Source organism: Dermacentor silvarum, chromosome 2 (assembly GCF_013339745.2).
Source record: "Dermacentor silvarum isolate Dsil-2018 chromosome 2, BIME_Dsil_1.4, whole genome shotgun sequence".
Taxonomy (NCBI): domain Eukaryota; kingdom Metazoa; phylum Arthropoda; class Arachnida; order Ixodida; family Ixodidae; genus Dermacentor; species Dermacentor silvarum.
The window spans coordinates 192,564,321-192,587,673 of record NC_051155.1 but is presented as its reverse complement, the minus strand read 5'-3'; the positions used below and the strand labels follow the sequence as shown (position 1 = coordinate 192,587,673).

Below are 23,353 nucleotides of genomic sequence, written 5' to 3'. Positions count from 1 at the left end.
TCCCCGCAAGAGCACGTTTGCAAGCAGCAAAATAGATGAAAAACGCGTTGAGGGGGTTGTGTATACCAACGCTGTCACTTAAAATGACTGCGTTCGACAATGAGAACACGCCCTCCTTAATGGCATGACGTTTAGAAATATGACAGTGCTCAACCAGCGGAACGAAAATGGCCTGTATACAAAAGGCGCAAACTGTATATGTCGAAGAAAAGATAGGAAACGATAAATAGAAGCTTCCCGCAACATCGGTGGAGGCTACTACGGAGGGCCGGGGAATACTGTTTGCCCGGCCAGATTATGTGCCTTGGGGGAAACAACGATATCGATAATTCAGCGGCCGTCCTCGTCTGAGAGCCAAAAATTAGGAAGATTCTGCAGCGGCTCTTACGAGTAAGTGAGCGGTGCGCGTAATGACACGATGGCGAGCAACGGTGCAATCAGCGAGTGATGAATCTGTACCTATATGTACAACGAGTGGTAGCTGCTATCAAATTGGCCTTCGTGAAGCCAAATACACGCGCCGGGACTCGAACCTGTGCGGAATCTTCGCTCGCGTGCTTTACGATTATGTGCGTAGGGTTTGTTGCATTTTTTCACCCATGCGATTTAATTGAACGTGACGTTTCAAGCACCAAAATACCTAGCAAGACTTAATGGTAAGTGAGGTGGCAAAACCTAAAATGCGGGATAGGGAACGAAGGGGAGTGAAAGACGTTTAATGAAATGCCGAGAAACGCTGCCGGCACGCATGCGGCCGTTTCATGCTACTCTGCATAAAGGGAAGGGGAGAGGGAACAAAATTCCATAGGAGGAGGTGGAGGGCGGGGAAAAAGAAAATAAAAAGCAAAAAATATGTGATCATTGTATGTGCAGGTGAGTAAAATGGGATGGTGTTGATTTAAATAGGCTAGAACCTGTCAATTATGAGAGAGAGAGAAAATATATTTAATCAATTCTGGAGAGGTATGCCTGGAGGCATGCCTGACTAGTTACTTCAGCTAGACAATGCCTTGAAGGAATAAGCAACGAAAATGTAAAGCTTGAAGGACCAGGTTGCCTTAGTAAGCTGGAATGTTTCCGTGACTGCGCAGTTTGCTGCTGAACGGCCGCTGCGCCGCTTGTTCTGATGGGATAATGGAGCATTTCTGACACAGAGACTTTAAGATTTAACTTGTTACAAAGGTCAAGTATAGGTGAGAACTGAGAAATGTGGGGCGATCCGGTGACTCAGTTCTGCTCCATTATAGAAATCCAGCAGTCGCGTTAAAAAGGCGGATCTGAGGTGGAGCAGTTACCGACAACCAAATTCAAGTCTAGATCCACCCCCAGCACAAACACCAAAAAGCCAAAGTTAGTTATGTGTAATTCTTCACCCACCGCAGATACCGATGCTGCTCAAAGCAAGCAGCATCAGTGCACCACCAGCGACTAATTGTACAATTTGAAGTTGGGCAGTTATCGCTGATTAGATGGACGCTAGGTGTTCCGGGCTGTAATCAGGATAACGCTGTATGCCGAAAGCATGGAATAAGCTGACTATTTGATTTGATCAAGAGCAGCTAGCACTTCGCCTTAATCAGATGCGCCACAGGTGAGATAAGCCTATCGTACCAATAACTTTGCGTGCCGCGCGCGCGGAACGCATCTATCTTCCCGAGTACTGACCCGGTGTCTTTAACCCGTCCGCGTAAGGCCTTCCTGTCCTCGTGGCGGCTGCTTTCCCAAAGCTGGCGCAGGTGAACGAACGGTGCCCGCACGCATTCCACAGAGAGGCTTTCGTGGACATCAAGGCGAGGAGCGTGCAAGATGCTCGGCTATACGATGGAGAAGCTGGCTTCCAGCTTGACCACAAGAAACCGGACAGCCCACGCTCAATGTCACCCCCTTATCGGGCGCCGACGGTTAAAAGAAGCCCGGCGCAGGTTATATACAGGGTGGCCAAAACTGGTCCCCCGAGAACAACCTACCGGAGACAAAGATAAATAAACAAGTGCGCCTACCAAGCGCGCAACGTGCGCTGGCATTGAAGGAACGAAAAGTTAACTTCGGACGTAAGAAAGAAAGAGAGAGAGAGAGAGAAGGGGAGAACTGGCTTCAAGCAAAAGAGAGAAATATTGAGAGGCAAGAAGCAGACGGGCGCTTAGGAAACGCAACACTGGGACGTCGTTGATATAGGGGGGCCACCAAGACGAGAGCATCGTGTAACCTCTATCAATGGAAACGCCGCGGAGACTCGAAGGAGGAGGGAGCGGGGTACGTTACCCCAGGGATCGGGGCCAGCGTCGGCGGCGGCCTTCGCGGCTGCGTTGCGCGTCTCCTATCGCCCCGAGAGCGAGGAGGAGGAGGAGGAGGAGACGCCTCGTGCGATGCGAAGAAGGGGAAGGCGGGCTGCACTGCAGCACCCCGGGGGGTTTGCCATGAGCCCCTCTCTCTCTCTCTTCCTCTGCAACCAGCCTTTGCGAAAGCGATAGGAGCGAGCACGACGATAGATCCGGCCTGTTTTCTTTTTTGGCGGCCCTTTTTTTTTTTCTTTGACTCTTCTTTCTCGTTCCAAGTCCCGGTCTTGAAGTGCCCCTTGCGTGAGAAGACGTCGCCGCGAAATGTGTTTTTGGTTGAACAGAAAACAAAAAACAAGAGAATATTTTGAAAGTGAAGTATAGGGAAAGACACCGGGACGAAGTGGATTGATGCTTGCTCTTCGCATCCTAAGCGCACGCCCTGACTCGCACACCATTCGGTGCGACCGTATATGCAACGCAGGTGATTCGCAAGAAAGAAAACGTGAAGATACAGGGGAGACGGGAAAAAAGAAAAAAAAAGAAAGGAAGACGTCATGCCCCAAACATCAAACGAACTGACAATTCTCTGCAGATGGAGGTCCTGGGACAACGAGGACGCAACACGCAAAGATACACGTGTTGGGACCTAACCCGATGGACCTGGGACGTCGTAGTGATTTTTTTCCTTTGGGCAATGCAGTTCGCAACGAGGTGCTGTAGTAACGTGTATCGGTAGCCATAAGTCGATGACAAAATATGCAAACGGACCCACGCGGACTATCAATGTCATGGAGAGCACATATGTCTGCTGCAGAGGTATTATATTTCTGAACCCGCCAGTGGTTGCTTAGTCGCTATGATGTTGGGCTGCTAAACACCAGGTCGCGGGATCAAATCCCGGCCACGGCAGGCCGCAATGCGATGGGGGCGAAGTGCGAAAACACCCGTGTTCTTATATTTAGGTGCACGTTGAAGAACGCCAGGTGGTCGAAATTATTCCGCAGTCCCCCACTACGGCGTGCCTCATAATCAAATCGTGGTTTTGGCACGTAAAACCGCATAATTTAATTTTAATTATATTTATTATGCGCGAACGTTAAACAACCATGAATGTAACCTAAATTTAAAAACAAGCAAGCCGATGGTTACGTAAGTGAGAGCTGGTGAAATTTTAGCTTGAGCTCAATGATTTTAGACTTTGCGTGTATAAAAATCATTTACTTTTGATTAGAGTAGTGAAGCGCCCAATTGCGGGATAATGGTGAACGCAACCTGACTGTTTTTAGTTGAATGTATGTTATTAGCATTGCTTGTATTTAACTGAAAAAAAGTGCCATGACAGCTAGGTACTGGACTTATGTGGTACTCATAATTAAATATCAAAGCGCACATCTGCAATACTCTCAACCCTTTACTTACAGTAACGATTCAAACTAACGCACTTATTGGACTTCGAACATTCTTAAGCGGTGTCGTTACCCGCCGGGGTGGCTCAGTCAGCTAGGGCGTTGCGCTGCTGAGCACGAGATCGCGGGATCGAATCCCGGCCGTGGCGGCAGCATTTCGATGGAGGCGAAATGCAAAAACGCCCGTGTGCTTGAGTTGTAGTGCACGTTAAAGAGCCCCAAATAGTCAAAATTAATCCGGAGCCCTCCACTATACGGCGTGCCTCATAATCAGACCTGGTTTTGGCACGTAAAACCCCAGAAAGAAGAAGAAAGAAGTGGTGTCATTCTATGTTGAAAAAATGAACAACGAGAAGCTATTCCGTTCCTACAAGCAGGCTTCACCTCAGTACTCTGCAAGTTCTGCGGTGAAGCCAAATATACGGCGGTGATAACGGAGCGCTAGTCGTTTGCAGTGCGAAGGTATGAGCGCTCTTCCAGAGAGCAAGCTAACTTGCAATGTACTTGAAAAGGTTTACATGCACATGCATTACCATAACTGAACCACACTAACGCGCTGCTAATGATTGCTTCAAGCCGCATTCTTGTGACGCCCATGCCGCTGATGCCAAGCACAATGCCTTGCTTATCCAGCTTCAAGAAAACTCAGTCTGTTAATGCTGTGCAGAAAAAGTTCGTGGCATTTTGCATATTCCTTGAATGTTTACCTGATAATCTTTTCAAAGCGGATAACAGAGGAACTGAAAGCAATGTACGACGCGGATGTGCTGGTATCTTTCTGTTCTTTGGCTGGAGCGCTTCACAAGGTAAAAAACGAGGAAGACTTTCTGTAAAAATAGTAAGTGAGCTGGTTAAGCAGATGTCTGGCTGAATGTGAGATTTCATTTATCAATTCAAAGTACGAGTTTGACTTTAGGGGCTCTGGATAGAAGTTGCTTGCAGAGTTTCAAGCATTTGCGCAGTACGAGTATTCAGCAATTTGCCCTTGAAATAAATTTATCTCTGAAAAGTTATCCACTGTGGTTGCTTTTTCTGGTATACAAAGCAGCTCACTTGCACCCGGTAACTTATGTCACTGCTCCTTTCTGGAGTGCCTTCGGTACTCGTTGCACTTTCCGAAGCGCGAATTGCCTCAAAGGGATTAAAGCAATAGCAACAAAAATAAAGGCTGATGCTCTACCGTGAAAGAAAACCGAAGAGATACAACTGAAAAAGAAACACTATTGCAAAACGCTTTAAAATAACTAAAGGCTATTGCACTAAACTGTATGCGTGATTACGTGATTATCTACAGCCTTTATTATTTTTGCACCACTTGGTGCTTGCGCTCCCATGAGCACTGTGCGCATACAGAAAAGAACTTCATTAGTGAACGGCAGCCACAATTTTTTTAATGTATTTTACTTTAAAAGGAGTATAGTCAGCGCCACTTGCAAGTGCCAACATCTCTTGACAATCACGTAAAAATATGTGTTAGTCTATTTTGCTGTCAACTGGCTCGAGGGGACCGCAAGTGCGTACAGTCGCTAAAGGCGCAACTGCCTCACAGCTATCGTTCTCCGGAGTCTTCCCGAATGAACACGACCAACAGTCACGGCGCGCGCATCCAGAGGCACGTCGAGAACCTCGTCGAAGATCACCCGCGCGAACGTACACGACCGTGCGGAATAACGCCGCTCGCCTCCACCGGCGCAGCCTTTCCGCTACGACGACGAAGACCACGTGCGCGCATATTTTGATTGGAGCCCGGCCGGCCACGCGCGCGAACGCTAAGCAGCGCCCACGCCCCCCCCCTCTCCTCTAACCTACTGGCGCTGGGGCGCCGAAACCAGTCACGGTGAACTAGAGCATCGAACGAAAGGCTTTCAGAACAACAACAAACACTTACGGCTCGATTCTTGGCCGTTGTGTGCCCCCAGAAAGGTTCTTTTCTCTCCGAAGGCCTCGCACGCGCCGCCGAAGAAGAAACACACACAACACGCGCTGGCGGTGCTTGCGAAAAAAAGTCCTCCGACGAGTCTACGGCGGGGGGTTTTCTCTGTCAGGTCCCGTGAACAGCCCAAGCCCGCACTGATCCGGCGTCTGCGCGCCGGTTGACTGTAATAACAAGCCGGGCCGGATGCGAGAGAGAGCTGGGAAGGGGGGGGACGAATAGAGTCACGTGACCCGCTCCGTCGGCACCAATGGCGGCCGTCCCGCCATCGACCGCTGACGTCACGCCGATCGTCGTCGTCGTCGTCGGTGGCGGTTGAGTGTAGCGGCGGGGCGTTTGTGAAGCCAAGGAAGGGTAAAAAAGAATTTGAAAAGCCAAGACACGTTGCGGGGGAACGACTCTTGCCTACTTTGGCGTGCAACTCTCGGTGAAGCGGAGACGGTACGCCGCCAAGGAGGCAGAACAAGCTGAGAGCGACGTCATCGGCTAGAAACTTTCACTTCACTTCGTGCGCTGGTTCGACAAAGTGGAGAAACTTAGGCGCAAGATCGGCCTTCTTCGTTCTCATTTATTCAGGGGTTTAGGTTCCTCGTTCCGATAGCGGCTTCAGACCTGTTGGTACGTCGCTTTCATGGAGTCACATTTACTCATTATGCTCGTTTAGAGACACATGCGCAAATTCCTTCATATCTTCAAAAAATATATAGAAATAATAATAATAATGTATCCTTGCCAAACAGACATTCGCCAAGGCTTCCGATTTCTTGAACATAACTACAGAGGGCAGTTAAGAATGCGTATCAATGGTCAATGGGAAAATGACAACGGTGGTGCATCGGAGCTTGACACTGTGTTACAGCACAGATAGACCTGTCACTTGAATTTCACCGGCGCTCTTTTCTCAAAATTTTTTTCAGCACAGTTATGAAAAGCTCAGGTAGAGGTTTATCTGAAGAGAAAAATTTGGGGAAGAGATTTAAAATGCGAATGCGCGAGGTAACATTGCTATTCGTTACTACTTCATTAGTTACGCATTGCGATTCGTCATTCGATACTGAGTTTTACTTCGCGGAGCTTCAGGTGAAGTTCTCGGCAGTGAACTATTCCTACGTCAAGAAAACCTAATTAATGAACATCAGGAGTTTTACGCACGATAATGATGATCTGATCATGAGGTGCGCCGTAGTGAGGCATGCCATATGAGGCACGCCATAGGCAATCGAGATTAATTTTAACCACTTGGGTTTCTTTAACGTTCACCCAAAACACGGTACGCAAGCGCTCCCACATTACGAACACATCGGGTTCCGGCAGCCGCGGCCGGAATTGAACCTGCGAGCTCGTGTAACGCACCGCAAGCAGAACTTATAACTGCAAAGTATTATTTGGTATAGGTATGCTTAGGGTACCGCCTGTCTTGATAGGTCTGGTAGAGAATGAACTACTCATTAGTGCTAGGACATAAAATTGCGTCAATAAGGGCTCATCAACAGCACTTTAGGGGAAAGACTTGGATTTCATTGTTTCTGAAGCGGCGTCGTTACAAACACAGCGCAGAAGGCACAAAATACTGCAGTATTTATTACGTAAAACAGGACCACGGCATAAAATCCGGTGGTTATCTGTTAGCATGATGAATGCAGCGCTTCACAAGATCACGAAACATTTGCACAATCAGCGACCAGAAATGGCAGCTAGAGGCTCAACTTTTGGTAGACACCACAAAAACATAAAGCTAACAGACAATGAAGCCAGGAAAAGCAAGAGAAAACAAGAGGCCAGGTATGTCGTCTATCAAGAAATTACATATTTGAAGGTACCTTATGTAATTCATTCATGATATTTTGATTACCACGAGAATTTCGGCGTAATAATTTTACTAATAGCACGCTCCTTTATTCTTAGCGCAAAGCAATAAACGCCACGCACGAAACATTTACAATGGTAGCTCTTATGTATGTATATATCAGTGAAGCAAAGAATCACAGGAGCCGGTACAGAAATAGTTCAGAAAATAGAAGCACGTAGGAAAGCGTATAACAGGACTTTTACTGTTGTATGTTATATGTTTTTCCAACGTGCTTCTATTTTTTGAACTATACAGGGTGTTTCAGCGAACACTTTAAAAAATTGTTAAAGGTTGCCTGTGGCAGATAGCACAATTCTAGTTCAGGAGCTGCTCTACTCGATGAGGCGGACATTACTCGCACAAGAAATTGAAATGCATAACCGAGTAATTACCAGAAATTCACTAAATAAGTTATTAACTAATTAGCTGATGGTCCATATTGCAATTTACAAATTGTAGCCGTGGAGTTCGCAAGGCGGATCCACTTGGAACGAATTCTCGAGATGACATACACCAGTCTAGAGATATTAATTCCCGAACTTTGCGGAGAAATGCTTTGGCGTTCCAGTTATAGGTTCTTAAGAAAACGTCGCTTTATGCATTGACGCACAAAATTAACTGGAACGCCAATGCATTTCCACGCAAATTTCGGGAAATAATATCTCGAAACAGGTGTCATCCCGAGTACTAATTCTGAGTGGATCCGCCTTGCGAACTCCACGGCTACAAGTTGTAAATTGCAATATGGGCCATAAGGTAATTAGTGAAAACTTAGTTAGTTGATTACGCATTTCATTTTTCGTAGAAGTAATGTCCGCCTCTTCGGTAGACCAGCTCATTAACTAGAATTGGGCTATCTGCCACAGGCAGCCTTAAATAAATTTTGAAAGTGTTCGCGGAAACACCCTGTATATATATATATATATATATATATATATATATAAATGTTGTGTTACTCTAACGTAGAGTTATCACCAGAACGAAGCAACAAAACTTAGAGACGGAACGAACGAGTGTGTTTAATTTAGGAGAACGAGGCTTTGTTTGTTTAGGTGCTGCGTCCTCATTTCAATAGCACCGTTGGCGCACCAGTGCAGTACTCTTCAATACGAGCAATTCATTGGACGTTACTGTTGCTAACCGTAATGCAGCAGTCTTCACATCCTTGCCGCTGTTGCGTAAACTAAATATTGACAATACAAGGTTTTCAGACACATCTCCGTGCTGGTTATTTCAACGCTAATAATTAAACTTGCGGCCGCATGTTCTTTTGGTTCTTTTTATTTTCCATACCTTTTGCCCTTCATCGTTGGTTTGCAGCAAGCCGCCGCCCTGGTATCGCCGCGGTTGGCCAACTCGTGTCACCAAGGATGCGAACGAAATTGGAGGAAAATAAGCTTTACAACATATACCAAATTTGAAGGGCCCTTCACCAGATTTGGACATTGAAAATAGACGTGCGCTATTCATTGATACGCGCTGGCGATCCTGTCTGCAAAGTATCAAAGTGGTGCATTGGGCGATAACAGCTGAAATTTCAAATAAAAGCCCGAGCGTCCTTACTCCTGAGAGTGCCGCTCTTCCACTTAGGCAGACTGTCAAGGTCACACGCACAGACGCACTGCTTGCACCGTGACCGACTATGTTACCTGACTTCGGCAAATCATCCAATGTGGAACGCGCTATGGTAGTGCCACATTGGTAATGCACAGCGCTGCAAAAAAGAAGAGAAGAAAGGAAAAAAAAATAAAGAATGCGGGTCTCGTGACGTGAACGTGACGTGGTTCATCGGGTACTGTATGGGAGAAGGCAGGGAAGGGAACGTGGGTGGCGCAGACTAGTCGAGGCAGAGAAGAGAGTGTGTGTGTCTCTGTTAGCAGTGAGGCCTAAATTTCCTCCTGGCAGTATGGCGAGGCGACATTTCAATTTTTTTAATCTCCTCTAATAGTGAACCATGCTATTCGAAAAATTCTTTCGGTAAGACGCTTCCTAGACATTGCCTTACAAGTCCCAGTGTATAACCAAAATTTTCAATGAGGCTTATTGAGGGTCCCTTTAAGAAATATTACTGCACTACCCATGATTATCAAGACACTTTGACGCCCACTGCGCCGAACTCTGTCGCATTATATTTCAATAGAAAGCATTACCTACAGTTTTACATTTATTTATAGTACGATTTGTGCGTCGAACGTTGCACTCGTCCCACCCAATGTAGTAATTGAAACGCAAGACATAATGAAAGGGACACCAACAAACGCTTTTGTGTTTGTTCAGTCGTTTCCTATACCTATTGTGCTATGTCAAGTTTTCTGTCAAGATGATTTACCTGCCAGCCTGTCGCCTACACGCAGCGCTTTCGCTATTCGGGAAAACACACGGCGACGTTACAGTGTGGCGCGCGCCCTCGCGCTCGCAAAGCAATGCAGCGCTGCGCTCCAAGAGACGAGTATTCCTGCGGCGCGCACCTGAGTTCAGGGACATCAGCTGGTTTTCGCTGAGCGCCAGTGGAGCAGAACCCTCGCGTCCCGAGCGGAGGATGACGCGCCGCTCGTGAAATCAGTCGGTGCGAGAAGGCGACGATGTGGGAACGCGGTAAAAGGGTAGAGAGGGCGACCCGGAACGACCGGCGTGGCGTGAGCCGGCAGCGACGTTGAGAAGACCTACGTCACGTGTTTTGCTCCGCGCCGAATCTGGTTTCTGGTCGTCTCTCGAGGCGGCTTTTGGATGCGACAGACTGCTCCCCGAAGCCGGTCCGGTGGACAACGTCACAAGCTTGCGCCGAGGGTGCCCTGAAAACAGTTTGCAACGTTCCAAATCTACGCAAAGGGGCGGAGTCGCCGGATGCGATTGCGTTCTCGCCCGCTGGGGACTGACTTCATCATCGTAACGGTCGAGGTGCAACGCGGGAACGGTACAGGATAGAAAACATGTGGCCGGGGCGAGGTGAAACGCGGTGTCAGTCGGCGACGGCGCCCCATTCTTATACGCGAGTACGGACGCATTTGCGGGCACTGATTTGCGTCAGGCATTATTGGCCTAAAGTTGCTCTAAATGAGCGCAACTTGTTAAGACGCTCTTGTTTCCACATTGCCAAGTGACGTATGTTCTGAGGAAATGTATGGCAGGCCTTTTTAAGGGTGAAATTCTATTCTCCAAAGATGCGCTCGAAGGGTGCTCTGTGTAACCTTCGTCATAATTTTTTTTTTCGAGGAGGACTGCTTTAAGACATAGCTAGAAATTATAAATATGAATGCAACGCTGCACCATGCAGGAAATCTAGTAAGTCTCTATAATGAGAGTCGTGTTGACTTTACTCGTTGAAGTCAGCATGTATGCCGATAACTGCGGAGGGCCGGCCGTTTGAGCAAGAAGTGCTCCCGGATGTGTACCCGCGGACAAAGCTCCTTGCGTGCCCACCACAAGAAAGCTGCCTTCTGCTCTTCTCGCCCAAATATCAGCCAGTATGGGATGAATTTAGGCGGCTGTCAGCTTGAAATAACGTAAGCCTAACGTAACAAACATCAAGGCCATACTGACCAGCCACCCTATCGACTTTAGTGTAGGTGCTCTGCGCTTCCATTGGTTCCGCAACTATTTAGTTGGTAACCGCATTGCCGCCCGCACGTTAAGATGATTAAAAGAAGGAATCGGCCTACAATTACGCTGGCAGGACACTCTATCTGCTACCATGGTCTATGCGAAGCATTCAAGCGCTTTGAATTTAACACCTCACGTTTCATTCATTCAATGATTGCAGTGTTTGATCTTCATTTTCATTGTTTCCTTTTTTTCTGCTCCTTCTTCTTTTAATGAAGTAGCGGAGTCAGTGTTCAAAGTAAATATAAGGCATTATATCTTTAACACTATAGACTTTTGCTTTTGTTAAAGCCCGATCTCATCGATCGAATTTTTCAACTACGCCCTCTGTGCATTTGTTACCTTTTTTGTACTTATTTTTCGCTCTCTCGCCTATCGCATCCCTTTACCCCTCCACGGGTGCAGGGTAGCCAACCGGAGATAATCTCTGGTTAACCTCCCTGTCTTTCCTTTACCTTTCTCTCTCTCTCTCTCTCTCTCTCTCTCACAACGCTAAACGTTCAGTAATCACGTGCGCTTCCCTTGATTAGCTGTTACACTACACAAAGTTCAACTTCGGGAAAGAAAATGCAACTGTCGCAAGAAAATTGTTGGAGTCGTGGGAAATATCGTAAAAACGACATAAGAGAAATTGGCGTTCCTGTTTTAACATCTTCAAAACAATAAAAATAACTATACATATGCGCCCAATCTTGTGACACCGCTGGCCACTCGCTGTGAATTGATTGAAAATAAATGCAAGGATGGAAAGGGAGGGGGGGGGGGGGTTATGCGGTGCTTTTTACGGCCGTTATTGACATGACAATCGATTATAATTAACTCATCTCACGCAGCTGTGAAGGCCACCAGTTATGCCCAGTAAACCGTTATTTTCTTATCTAACATCATCGCAGGGGTTGAACACATATGACGAACATTCAGGGCTGAAAGGTTTAATGACGCCGTTACTGAACGTTCCGATACCCCGTCCCAAAATTTCGTTTCTTTAGTGACACCTGACGTACGTGGCGTCCGAAAGGACAGCATCTCATTTTTGTAAAGGAAGATGATGCGATATTGATAGTAATTGCGTCCCGGAAGGTATGAGAAAAATGAGATGTTTGCTTCACAGCACTATTTGAATAGCTGCAACGTTTCTGGTTTGGCTTGGTTGTATTACGATCACCTTAAGATTGACGCCAACTTTGTGTAATAATTGCAATACCGCCATCATGCATGACATGGTTTTTGACATTCTTGCAGCCGTCAGGAAGGTGCAAGTGACACTTTTTTCTCAGTCATACCTTTGCAAATAAGGGACATGACGCGTGCGTGTACGACGTGTTATGCTATTCATCAGGCTTGAGCACTTCCGCTCGGAACAGATTGTGGACCTTGCTGAAATTTTAGTGTGCTATATTTGCCTCCATCTGCGCAGTTCAAGTTATATTGTTGCTGGATTGCATTTTATGGAGTGACTTATTGTTGGAGGATGCTTATTATATCGTGAACATATCTATAGATGTAGTAGCGACCTGGTAGAGTACTGATTTGAAGAAATGGTATTGAAACTTCAGTGGAACACCGTGTGGTCAACGTCATTGAACAATGTATAACATAAAGAAATCCATTTCTCAGGAGAGGTGCAAACCCACATTGCATTGGTATCCTAAGATCTACGTAGACGTACTTCGATTTATAACATAAAACTATTTAAAGAAGTTTGTCGAAATAATAGTGTATTCTATTAATTGTGCTCCCTGGGGTCTTGGTAACGATTACTGATCTTTCAAATGCATTATTGCTGACCTGTTCGCCCCTGGATGACGGCACCAGTCTCGTCTCGGCTTACAGCATTGGCATTTCTGTGCTTTCTTTGGAGTGGTTATAATGCCATCAGTCATTAGGCATTGTCATTTACTGCGGTTTATATTTAATACCATACCTGGTAATGCCAGTCATGGCGTTAATGGAACGTTTACAGGTCGCGAAGCATGAGCTCGGCTCTTTACTGATCATGTACATTCCAGTACATCCGAGCCACAATATAACAGGGAGCTTAACTTTTCCACCGATGGTGTCAACTCAGTGTTTTCGCGCCTGTGACACTGCAGACAGCACAACAAATGTTCCCTGCGATTTCCTCTGAAAAAAAAAAAAACATAATAACTTTCATGGTACTGTTCGCTTTGAGGCGCTCTTTGCTTCGGTATAAAAAAGTTTGTTGGCTGCAACCACACAGTTTTATATTAGCGTTTGGTCTCTTGGCACACGTTAATCACAAGCCCTTCACGAAGCGTTACCGTTCGCATTCTTTGAAGACTTAATTAGCACAAAACGCAAAGAAAATGGTAAACGACATGACAACATCTGGTGCCTCGTGCAAAACGTGTAACAAGCCGCGTCTCGTTAGGCATATGTATATATACGTACGCTTTAACCGCCGAACGATTCTGTCACATTGTTTTATTTACGGGAACAATTATTACAAACCTTAATCTATCTTGGCTGCGACGTCTGCAGGAAGGATTTTTGCTGAATTCTCGGTTTCGCAATATGCTGGCTGGGGAGTAACGCCCTCTAACAACTACTTCAATTGAGCGTCTTCGTTTCCTTCCGTCTCAACAAAAAACAAATGAGCTTGCCAAAACAGTGAGTCTGTGTTGTCTTCTTCTCACGTCCTTGTCTACCAGTTCTCGTCACACGAGCCGTATAATTATTCCCGAGGAGTTCAAGCCGGTTGTGAAACTAAGCATAAACGTAGGCCTCAAGCTAAACCGCTCTGTAGGAGGTTATGTTCACGGGCTATTTAGTGCTTAATTAAAGCACAACCACTGCCTCTGCATTGCATCCTTAAACAATAACCGCTCATAGCTTCTTTGGCAACATAGAACAAGAGAAAGCCCCTTGTAACAATTGTATAATAAACATCAGTGAGCCTGGGAATATGCCATCACTCGGCAAAAGCGTGCGCCCACGGACGAATATAATAGAAATTTAGTCTCAGTCCACAAAGAGAATTTTGCGTCAGCCTTTGCCCTTCCCCCTCTCCTTAATTAAATTAATTAAATTATAGGGTTTTACGTGCAAAACCCACGATTTCATTATGAGGCACGCCGTAGTGGGGGACTCCGGAAATTTGGACCACCTGGGGTTCTTTAACGTGCGCCTAAAGAACCCTCTCCTCATTTGTTTATTTTCTGTTCTAGGCAAGTTGTCGTTTCACCCACTTTCCTTTAACTTAGCCTTATTATTGCGATAGCAATTACAAGAACCATGCAAGGCGCATTCATGCCGCTGCCGTTGTCATGCGTTCCCTCTGACGGTGCATGCACGTCTCGCGCGCGGAAGGTTTGACGGCCTCTGCAGACGCGGCGCGAGCTCAGTGGTTCCGGAAATAAGTGGCGAATTGAAGTCGACGCATTGTCAACGCTACTTGTTTTATCTGGAGACCTTAGTTCTGCCTTCCGCTTCTGGCATGAGCAGTTGTGCGCATGCACGTCATAGCCACACTAGCGTTCTTGCTGAGGTACAGTGTGTATGCTCTGGCCTGAACGAGGAGGTTGAAACAAAATTGCCGCAGAAGCTCCCTGGTGGTACTTGTAAAATAATGTGTAAGCATTCTTTCCAGTAGCTCATCTTACACATATACGTGTCTGACGTATCCTCCGAACGGGTCTTGTCGTAGGACTGGTAGTATGATAATGAGCTTCGATAAATGTCTTTGTTTGGATATTGCAAACTTGTTTGTCTTGCCTTTCAATATATATACCTATACCCATATATATATACCCCCATAAGACGCCATGCACGCCTATGGAGCGCATCATGTCACGCGTTACAGACAGATGGACGGACGCACAGACTCTAGAGAGAAGTAGCCCTAGAATACCTACGCACTAAAAAAACAGGTGCTAAAAGTGAACGGCAAGATAACGTTATCACTAGCAGCGCTCATTATGCCAGCATCGTGAGACGCCTGACAGATTCGAGGGCGCTGTTCCTTCTGCCCGGGAGGAGCTGCCTTGCAGGCGGCTCTTAACTTCGGCTCTGCACCGCTATAGCGAAAATTGCCGATCGCTGGTATCTCGAGTGCCCATAACAACACCAACGTCTTCATAAAGGCGACCGCTTTCTTCTGACCCCTCTTGAGCGTTGGGCGAGCCCCAGGGGGGCAACCAGGCCCAAAAAACCCGGCCTCATCGCGCCGCCGACCGCCGCGCTAGGTCTCGCGCCGCATCGCGCCGCAACCTCCCTGACTGTGGCCAGCAGGGAGGTTCAGGTGCACAATACATACATGGACCCACGCCAGTATGACCCTTGGGACTGGACTCAGGTCCTGAGAGCACAGGCGAACCATCGGGAAAACCCAAACGCGACCCGGGCGCGAACGCCGATCCTGCTCTGTGGGAGACACGGAGTCAGTCCCGGGAGACACGTGAGACCGCCATAACTCCTGCATCACACAGCTCTTCGACGCAGCTACGCGCACTCCGCACAGCTGCAGAAAGGATGAAGCAACAGTCTCCCTTACTCACAAAAAGATATAAAGTCATCTTTCGCTCCCGTGAAAGCCTCGACCTTCCGATGCTTTAGCCTCGCTACCCTCTCACCGCTATCATATAGGCCACTGTGCTGACCAAACTATCTACGAAGAAACTTCGGATTCGCCCCATATATAACACATGCACAGTGTCTGCGGCGAACCAAGGTGAAACCCTGAAGCTAGTACAACTTCACCAAGTCACTTACTACCAGCGTGAGTATGCCATGACGGTATATATAACTGCACCAAATCGCCTCACGAGCCCTTTTCATGCACCCCCCCCCCCCCCTGTAGCCCCTCCTCTTCTCCTCAACATCTCTTCCCAGAAACAATCCTGCCATCCATTGAGGAGCCCCGCACCACGTACCCTTCCCACGGCCCCATCGCCATTACTCTGGACGGACGCCCTATCCCGGAGGCCGACGCACTTCGGATTCTAGGCCTTCACATACATAACGACGGCCGGAACACTTTCACCATCGGAAACTATAAAGCGTGACGGAAGCGCTCTCGCACTTCATCCGCGGAGTTTCCGGCAAACACTATGACATGAAGGAGCGCGACTTGTTCCGTCTCATTCATGACATCAAACTCAGTCATTTCCTCTACACTATCCGATACCTCCGACTTCGACAAGAAGAAATTTCCACCCTAGATGCTATGCTTCGTAAAGCCTTCAAGGTGGACCTACACGTCCCCCCTGACACCCATACCACAAACGTCTCCAGCTTGCGCTCCACACACGAACTAATAAAGGCCCACGGAGAGGCACAATACACTCGCCTCGCTCGATCTTTCACAAGACGTTACATACTTGACATTCTCCAAATTCGCATACCAGCAACCAACCCCACACTAAATCAGCCGACCCCACCACCCCCTTCAAATACAGCTCCTCCATCGGAACACCCACGCCACCTATCACTCGGCACGCCACATAGCCCGTGTGAAAGTTCTCTACAAATACTACGGTTTGGAAGATGACGCCGTATCGATGGATGCGGCCTGCACGGGTGAAGACGCGGCAATTGCAGTCGTTGACCATACACACCAACACATCGCAACTCTCCACCTTCCTGTCACATCCACCCCGAAATCCTCGGAAGAGGCGGCAGTCGCGCTTGCCCTCACATACACTAATGTCCGAACGTCTTTACCGAATCAAAACCGACACTCCTAAAATTTGCACGAGGACGAGTCCACGACACTGCTTTCCGCGTTCTCAGCTCCCCCCCCCCCCCCCCCCCCCCCTCCTAAACCCACCCCGCCATTGGAGCTGATCTTGGTATCTGCACACACTGGGAACCCCGGCAACGACGCCGCAAATGACACTCCCCCTTCCCCTCCCCCGAAGTCTCCTCAACCGGGCGGCGGCAGGATCTGAGTCGGGCTTTTCCCGGTAGCGCATGCATTCCTTCTGCAAGCTGATCCAAGCATATCACGCCCAACGCCAGCTATACGCCCCACCCTACCAATCACTGGATAATTATCACCTAATATGACGCCGTTGCCTTCAGACCAGCACCCTTCCTTCCCCTCCATCCGCCCACGAGCGTACACCCTCCCCCTCCCCACCAGTACCCCCACCAGTACCCCCCCACCAGTACCCCCACTCTACACTCACCCACATTCTCCTTGGGTGCCCGGCGGACCGGAGCTCCTTACCACCTGGAAGCAATGGGAGAGCCGGCTCCGCTCGACGGACACGGCCAAGCAGGAGATCGCCACTGACCGGGCCCCCCACGTCATGGAACTCCATGAACTCAGTAACCTGTAGTGCAGTGGGGCCGCGCGGGGACCGAGTGACCTGCATGCCCCAAATACTTCAGTCAGATGAAGTCATTTCTCTCTCTCGCACCTCCGTATAGTTAGAATACCGTCCGAGGAGTTCATAAGCAAAGCTGAATCTTACTATTGCTGCCAATGCTTCACCCTTTAGGCGAAACTGTCTGCTTTTTCGCCAGAAATTATTTCTTATTTCCTAAATAATTTCTTTTTTTCTTGCTGGATAGCAGTCAACGCATTAATAACGCAATGGAGCATCAATTGCGCGAGGGCTAAACCAATAGTTAATTACGTAGCACCTTAATGCACACAGTTCAAAACGCACCAAGTGCAGCGCTTAGCATATTGTTCACATCACCGAAACCTAATGTGGTGGTCTCACGATACCGGTCCCCATTGAGGCGCACACGCACACGCTATCAGTGTGCTGCCGAAAGCTGAGTGCATTCACTCGATGCGACATGAGGGAAGAGCGGGTTCCCCTGCGCCGTTAAGAGAAGCGCACAAATGTAATGGGAAATATGGTAGCTTTCAGAGACATTGTCACTCTATGGCCTATTACCATTGCACCATGCGTTGTGGCACGCCATTTAGTTATTTGTGATACCACGTGAGCGCCCCGGCTACTTTTGGTTGCAAGAATAGTCTCCCTTTTCAGGTCCAACGCCACACTGTACTTGGTTTGCGTTTTGAACGCGTCGCATGAAATGTGATTTGACTAATTATTTGTGGCCTTCGATCTCTACTAATTGAAGCTCCGTGTTGCAAGAATGGAGTCAATACCTATTTAAAAAAACTAAAATAATAAATTGGAACTCAAAATTTTCGTTTTCCGTTCAATATTTTCGATCTAATGCAAATTGCACATGAGTCGAGAAGTTGGCGCAGTTCTGTGGATCATTTCTGAGCTTGGTTTCTTGACGGCAAACCTAATACTCCATGTTGTAGCAGTCCCGTCTGAGTTTTCATTTTGATGGTCCGGAAACTCCCCCACTCTGGAATTGCACATTTAGAAATTATTCCACCAGTAGCGGTCCCCTACTACTTTGCTTACTTTGTCTTTCAGGAAAGCCTCCACAGAAGTCCCTTCCTTCCATTCGTTCTTAATCTTGATCGACACATGCCTTCGTGCTGCCATCTTACAAGGCGGTGCACCTGCACAGACAGAAATGACCCACTTCTATCGCTACATTTTGAATGCGTTTCTTGGGACAAATAATTTTGTTCACTAGGTCTCACGTCAGGCGGACAACTTTTACTTTGAAAGCTTCACTCAAAAGGTTTTGTTAAGCAGTATTAGTTCATCACACTTCACAAATGGCAAAAAGCTTCGTATATGGTGAGGAGGAAGCTCGGTAAATGAGAAAAGACAATCAGTGAGGTGCGACCATTGGAAAGCTGGTTGCTAGCTGCCTTTCCGGTTTGTATTTGTTTCGTGCCTGTAGAACTTGTGTGAGCGCGTGCTTGGGAGAACTACCATGTGTACCTGTACATTTTAGCGTTGATGTCCGACAAGATCTGCTCCGACACGATTTCCGACAAGATCTGCTCTTCTGTGAGGTCGACATGCCATTAGCTCGCTCACCACACATGGAGCTGACGGAATGGCGCAACTTTTTTGGCCGGAAAGGGATTCGCGTAAAGGAACACGCGCAGCCTGATCGAGACCAATGAAGGAAGATGTCTTCCCGAACGTGAAGGCTCTTTTGCGCATTAGAGGGACCCTGCCATGCACAAGCGTCGGGGCCGAGAGAAGCTTCTCTGCACTGCGCTGAAACATCACATTCGCGTGGTCTGCTATGATCAATGAACGCCTGATGGGCCTCCTCCTGGTAAACCTACACCGAGCGATCGGCATTGACGTGGCGGAAGTTGCAACCGTGTTCACCAGGGCAAATCGCCGCAAAATGAGGTACCTGTTGAGCAATGAGTAAGAAGCTTCTCCATCGGCCAAAACAACTAATGCTTACTGTAATCAAAGACTAAATAAAAAAAAAGGCGCAGCAGAATGTTATTGCATTTTACGTTTAATATATGTACAGCAACTCAATGTCATGCTTATCTGCGTGTCAGCGTTTGTCTCAGGCGTACTGACACCCGCGAACTCGGTCGGAGGCCCGGCATCGCGGTCGGGCTTAACGCAAAGTTCTATTAATATTGAGGCCGCAAGTAAGTTATATTTCCGTTAAATGAAAACGCACTTGATGAAAATGAAAACGCAAGGCCCTCATGTGCTTTATTTGCTTTAAATACTGTTCGACAGCTACTATATTAAGTACTGGCCTTTCTCTATCGGAGTGCACACAGCCAGCCTGCGTACTTTAACATTAAAACATTTTGGTTCCTTTTATATTCTGTCAAAACTGACATGGAGCTGCATTATTGCTGTATGTGTATACCTCAGGAAATCGATAAAGTCGGGGCCAGCACAGAAGTGAAGCCGCATGCTTGATTTCCAATGCTTCTTGTTAAAAAAAGAAGTGTCGTTATAAAGCGCTCATTGGGACGCGAATAAATTTATTATTATTATTATTATTATTATTATTATTATTATTATTATTATTATTATTATTATTATTACTACTAATAATAATTAGTGTCAGTCAGCAGCACACAACAGCTCCTACATCTAGTCATGTGTTGTTCGATGAAAAGCTCATCAGCGAATGCATTATGTACTTGAAAAGTTCCCTATCCTGCGGCCTTGATGGCATCCCTCCCGCAATTTTAAAGGCTTACGGCAGTATATTTGCCCCAGTATTGACATCTATATTTATTAACTCTTTGAATACTTCCCCTTTCCCTCACATGTGGAAAACTGCTCGTGTTTTTCCTGTAACCGATGCCTCGAATTATCGCCCGATTTCTCTTCTCTGTGCCACGTCTAAGATTTTTGAGCTTGCTCTTCACAACATATTGTCTTTTACTATGAAGAACACATTGGTTCCGAATTAGCATGGATTCCTCACCGGCCGCTCCACTATCACAAATCTCGCACAGATATCCACGCGGTACTTAAAAGGGGACAAGTTGAAACCATTTATTGCGACCTCAGCACTGTACCGTAGCCAGGTTCCGTTCCGCTGCGTTCCGGCTTCTGCCGCTGGGATGAGCGCTGAGCTCACACACGTCGTTCTTGCTGAGCGGCTGAGTGAAAACAACGCCGTCGTGCATGCACTGCATGGTCTGAGCGGAAAAGGCAGTCAAGGTAGACCTATATATCTAATCCTTTCCTTAGGCGCCGATGAACGCCGATGGTTCTCCTTCTGTCTCATCTTGCGCGCGATCGTGATGTGGCACCTTGCAGCGCTGTTGGTGGTTCTCATCACGCCAACTTTAATTCTGAGACGCATTCAGCGCAGCACTAAACCTTGCTAATGCTTTCTATGCTTCGCCTTCGGCCGGCAACACAGCCCAATGTTTGCTTCTGTATTTTATTTAAACATAAAATTTAATTTCATCCCTGCTTTTTCTCACTTCAGTGTCTTTTTCTTCGTATGGTTGTCACTAACAAAACAAAAATTTTGCGCAGCTTGCACTGGAGGCGCAATGATAAAGAGACAGCAGAGCTGATGGGCACCTAGCTAGTACTGGCTTTTGGGCTAGCCTCAGCCACAGCCAGCATCATCCCAAGTATTTTCCGGGATTTATTGGTTATTGATAAATTATCGATAATCTATTGATTGGCTATTGATTGATCGAACAAAGAAGCTCGATAACAAGTTAAGGACCGCACAAAGAGCGATGGGACGAAAAATGTTAGGCCTAACGTTAAGAGACAGGAAGAGAACGGTGTGGATCAGAGAACAAACGGGGATAGCCGATATTCTAGCTGACATTAAGCGGAAAAAATTGAGCTGGGCAGGCCATGTAATGAGTATGATGGATAACCGGTGGACAATTAGAGTTACAGAATGGATACCAGGAAATGGGAAGCGCAGTCGAGGACGGCAGAAAACTAAGTGGTGTGATGAAGTTAGGAAATTTGCAGGCGCAAGTTGGAATCAGCTAGCGCAAGACTAATTGGAGATCAGAGGAAAAGGCCTTTGTCCGACAGTGGACACAAACATAGGCTGATGTTGATGATTGATTGGCTGTCGATTGGCTCTCTTAAGGTATTGGCCACGTATTTGGGCTAGGTTAAGCACTACAAAGTCATCCTCAGTATTTTGCGGAATTTTTCGGATTACCTATTGATTGGCTATCGATTGGATATCGGTGACTGGCTAAGCTTAAGTAGTACCAACCATGCTTCGCTAGACTTAGCCAGGCTCAGCTTCGCTAGTGCACAGGGGTATGTGCCATTGCGCTTGGACCCTTTCTGCACTACCACCAGGATTGGCTCACATTTATTCCGACGCGACACGGCCTAACGGCCGGCTTAGACAGCGCCGCTGTTAAAAATTAAGCCCCTTGGATCACATCTCTCGAATCCGTTTCGACAAAAGATAGTGCGCGTTCATCACCGCGGAGTGTGTGAGGGAAGGCTTTTCATGGACAGCATCAATCTTTGAGCATCAATGTATTTTGCCGCCCATGCTGACTGACGCATGCCTGTGCGGGTGGCTCTTAACATGGGAAGTAACAGCAACGTTACAGTGGTAACACTATATAAGACACTCGTTGCATGTTCTTGGCATTAGTAGGCTGGCTAGCATTACCTGACGACACATAATGACACGCGGCTGCGTTAATGCGGAACCTCGATAACCTTTTCGTGGCAAGCGAATCCGATTTTAGTACAGATATTATACAGTGCCAATACGTGAACAGTCGCAACGTCCACAAATATTGCCGACCCGTGCTTAATGATTTCATGAGGTGCTCAAACATTTTTTTTTTTTTTTGAGTTGAAGTAAGCTCTAGCAATGGCTACGCTTGATATAAAGTTCCTGGCACGGTGATTACAATGAAACCTTTGCTTTGGCGTTCCATCGGCAACCTCCATAACACGTATGTTCATACCGCGCAGGCAAAACAAGCTTGCCAAGGCGCGTTCCTTACACACGGCCACCCCTGACCTGCAAACCACAAGACACGCCACTCGATGGCCTCGACTACGTGTAGTTGGCGAACTTCCCGCTGTCTTATTTTAGAAGGACGCTTTCTTCGCACGTGCGCCTCGGCTGCAATCCACGATTCCGTCGCCGCTTGCGGGCGTAAGCAACTCGGCGACCTGTGGCTGTCCGGGATTGCGAAGAGACTGCCGGATAATGGTCGATGCCTCGAACGAACTTGTAACACAACGTGCCTGCTTTTGCATACTGACTTCCTAGAAGTAGTAAAAGCAGGTATTATGGAGACACAGAAACAGGAGTTCTAGAGTGTTTCCTGCTTCGCTGAAAATACAGATTTCTCACATTTTGAGGTATTGGTCTGAGCGATCGAAGAAATTAAACGAAATAATGTGACGGGCTGTCTTATCTCTTTTCCCGAATAATTTACCCTGACTGAAACAAAACTATCGGAATACCATTGATTTACAAAGCAAGCCACTTAAACGAAGTAATAAAATCTGGTGAAATAGCCCGCTTAAATTTTAAGTAATAATTTTTTGTTTACTTTCCGCTTAGATTCGCCAAGTTATATTGCGCTGAAAAAGTCCTCTGTGTTGGCTTAGTGGCTATGTCGTTACGCTGCTGAGCACGAGGTTGGGGTCCGATTCCCGACCCCGGCGGCCGCAATTTGATGGTTCGAAAGAAGAAGGAAAACAAAAACAACACTCCTGTACCGTGCATTGGGAGCCCATTAAAGAACCCGAGGTGGACAAAGTTAATCCGGGGTCTCGGACTACGGTGCGCCTCATAATCAGATCGTGGTTTTGGCAAGTAAAACCCCAGGATATATATATATATATATATATATATATATATATATATATATATATATATATACTGCAATGAAAAATAAAGTGTGTGTGCTTGGGAAGTGGAAGGGGGCTGGCGCTACGGTTTGAGGAATGGTACAGAGAAGAAC

The 23,353-nt window shown here is 47.1% G+C and overlaps 1 protein-coding gene across 23 annotated transcripts in view; it reads right to left on the bottom strand.

The window, feature by feature from the left end:
* Nucleotides 1–5,775, bottom strand: part of LOC119442360 (pregnancy zone protein) — a 141,337-nt gene extending 135,562 nt beyond the window's left edge. For 22 of the 23 annotated variants that reach the window (XM_049662081.1, XM_049662078.1, XM_049662086.1 and 19 more), the window contains exon 1: nt 5,574–5,775. The gene's annotated coding sequence lies outside the window, so the exon portion shown is untranslated. The remainder of the gene's footprint in view (nt 1–5,573) is intronic. The other variant, XM_037707216.2, reaches the window with a different exon arrangement.
* Between the last annotated feature and the right edge of the window lie 17,578 nt (nt 5,776–23,353).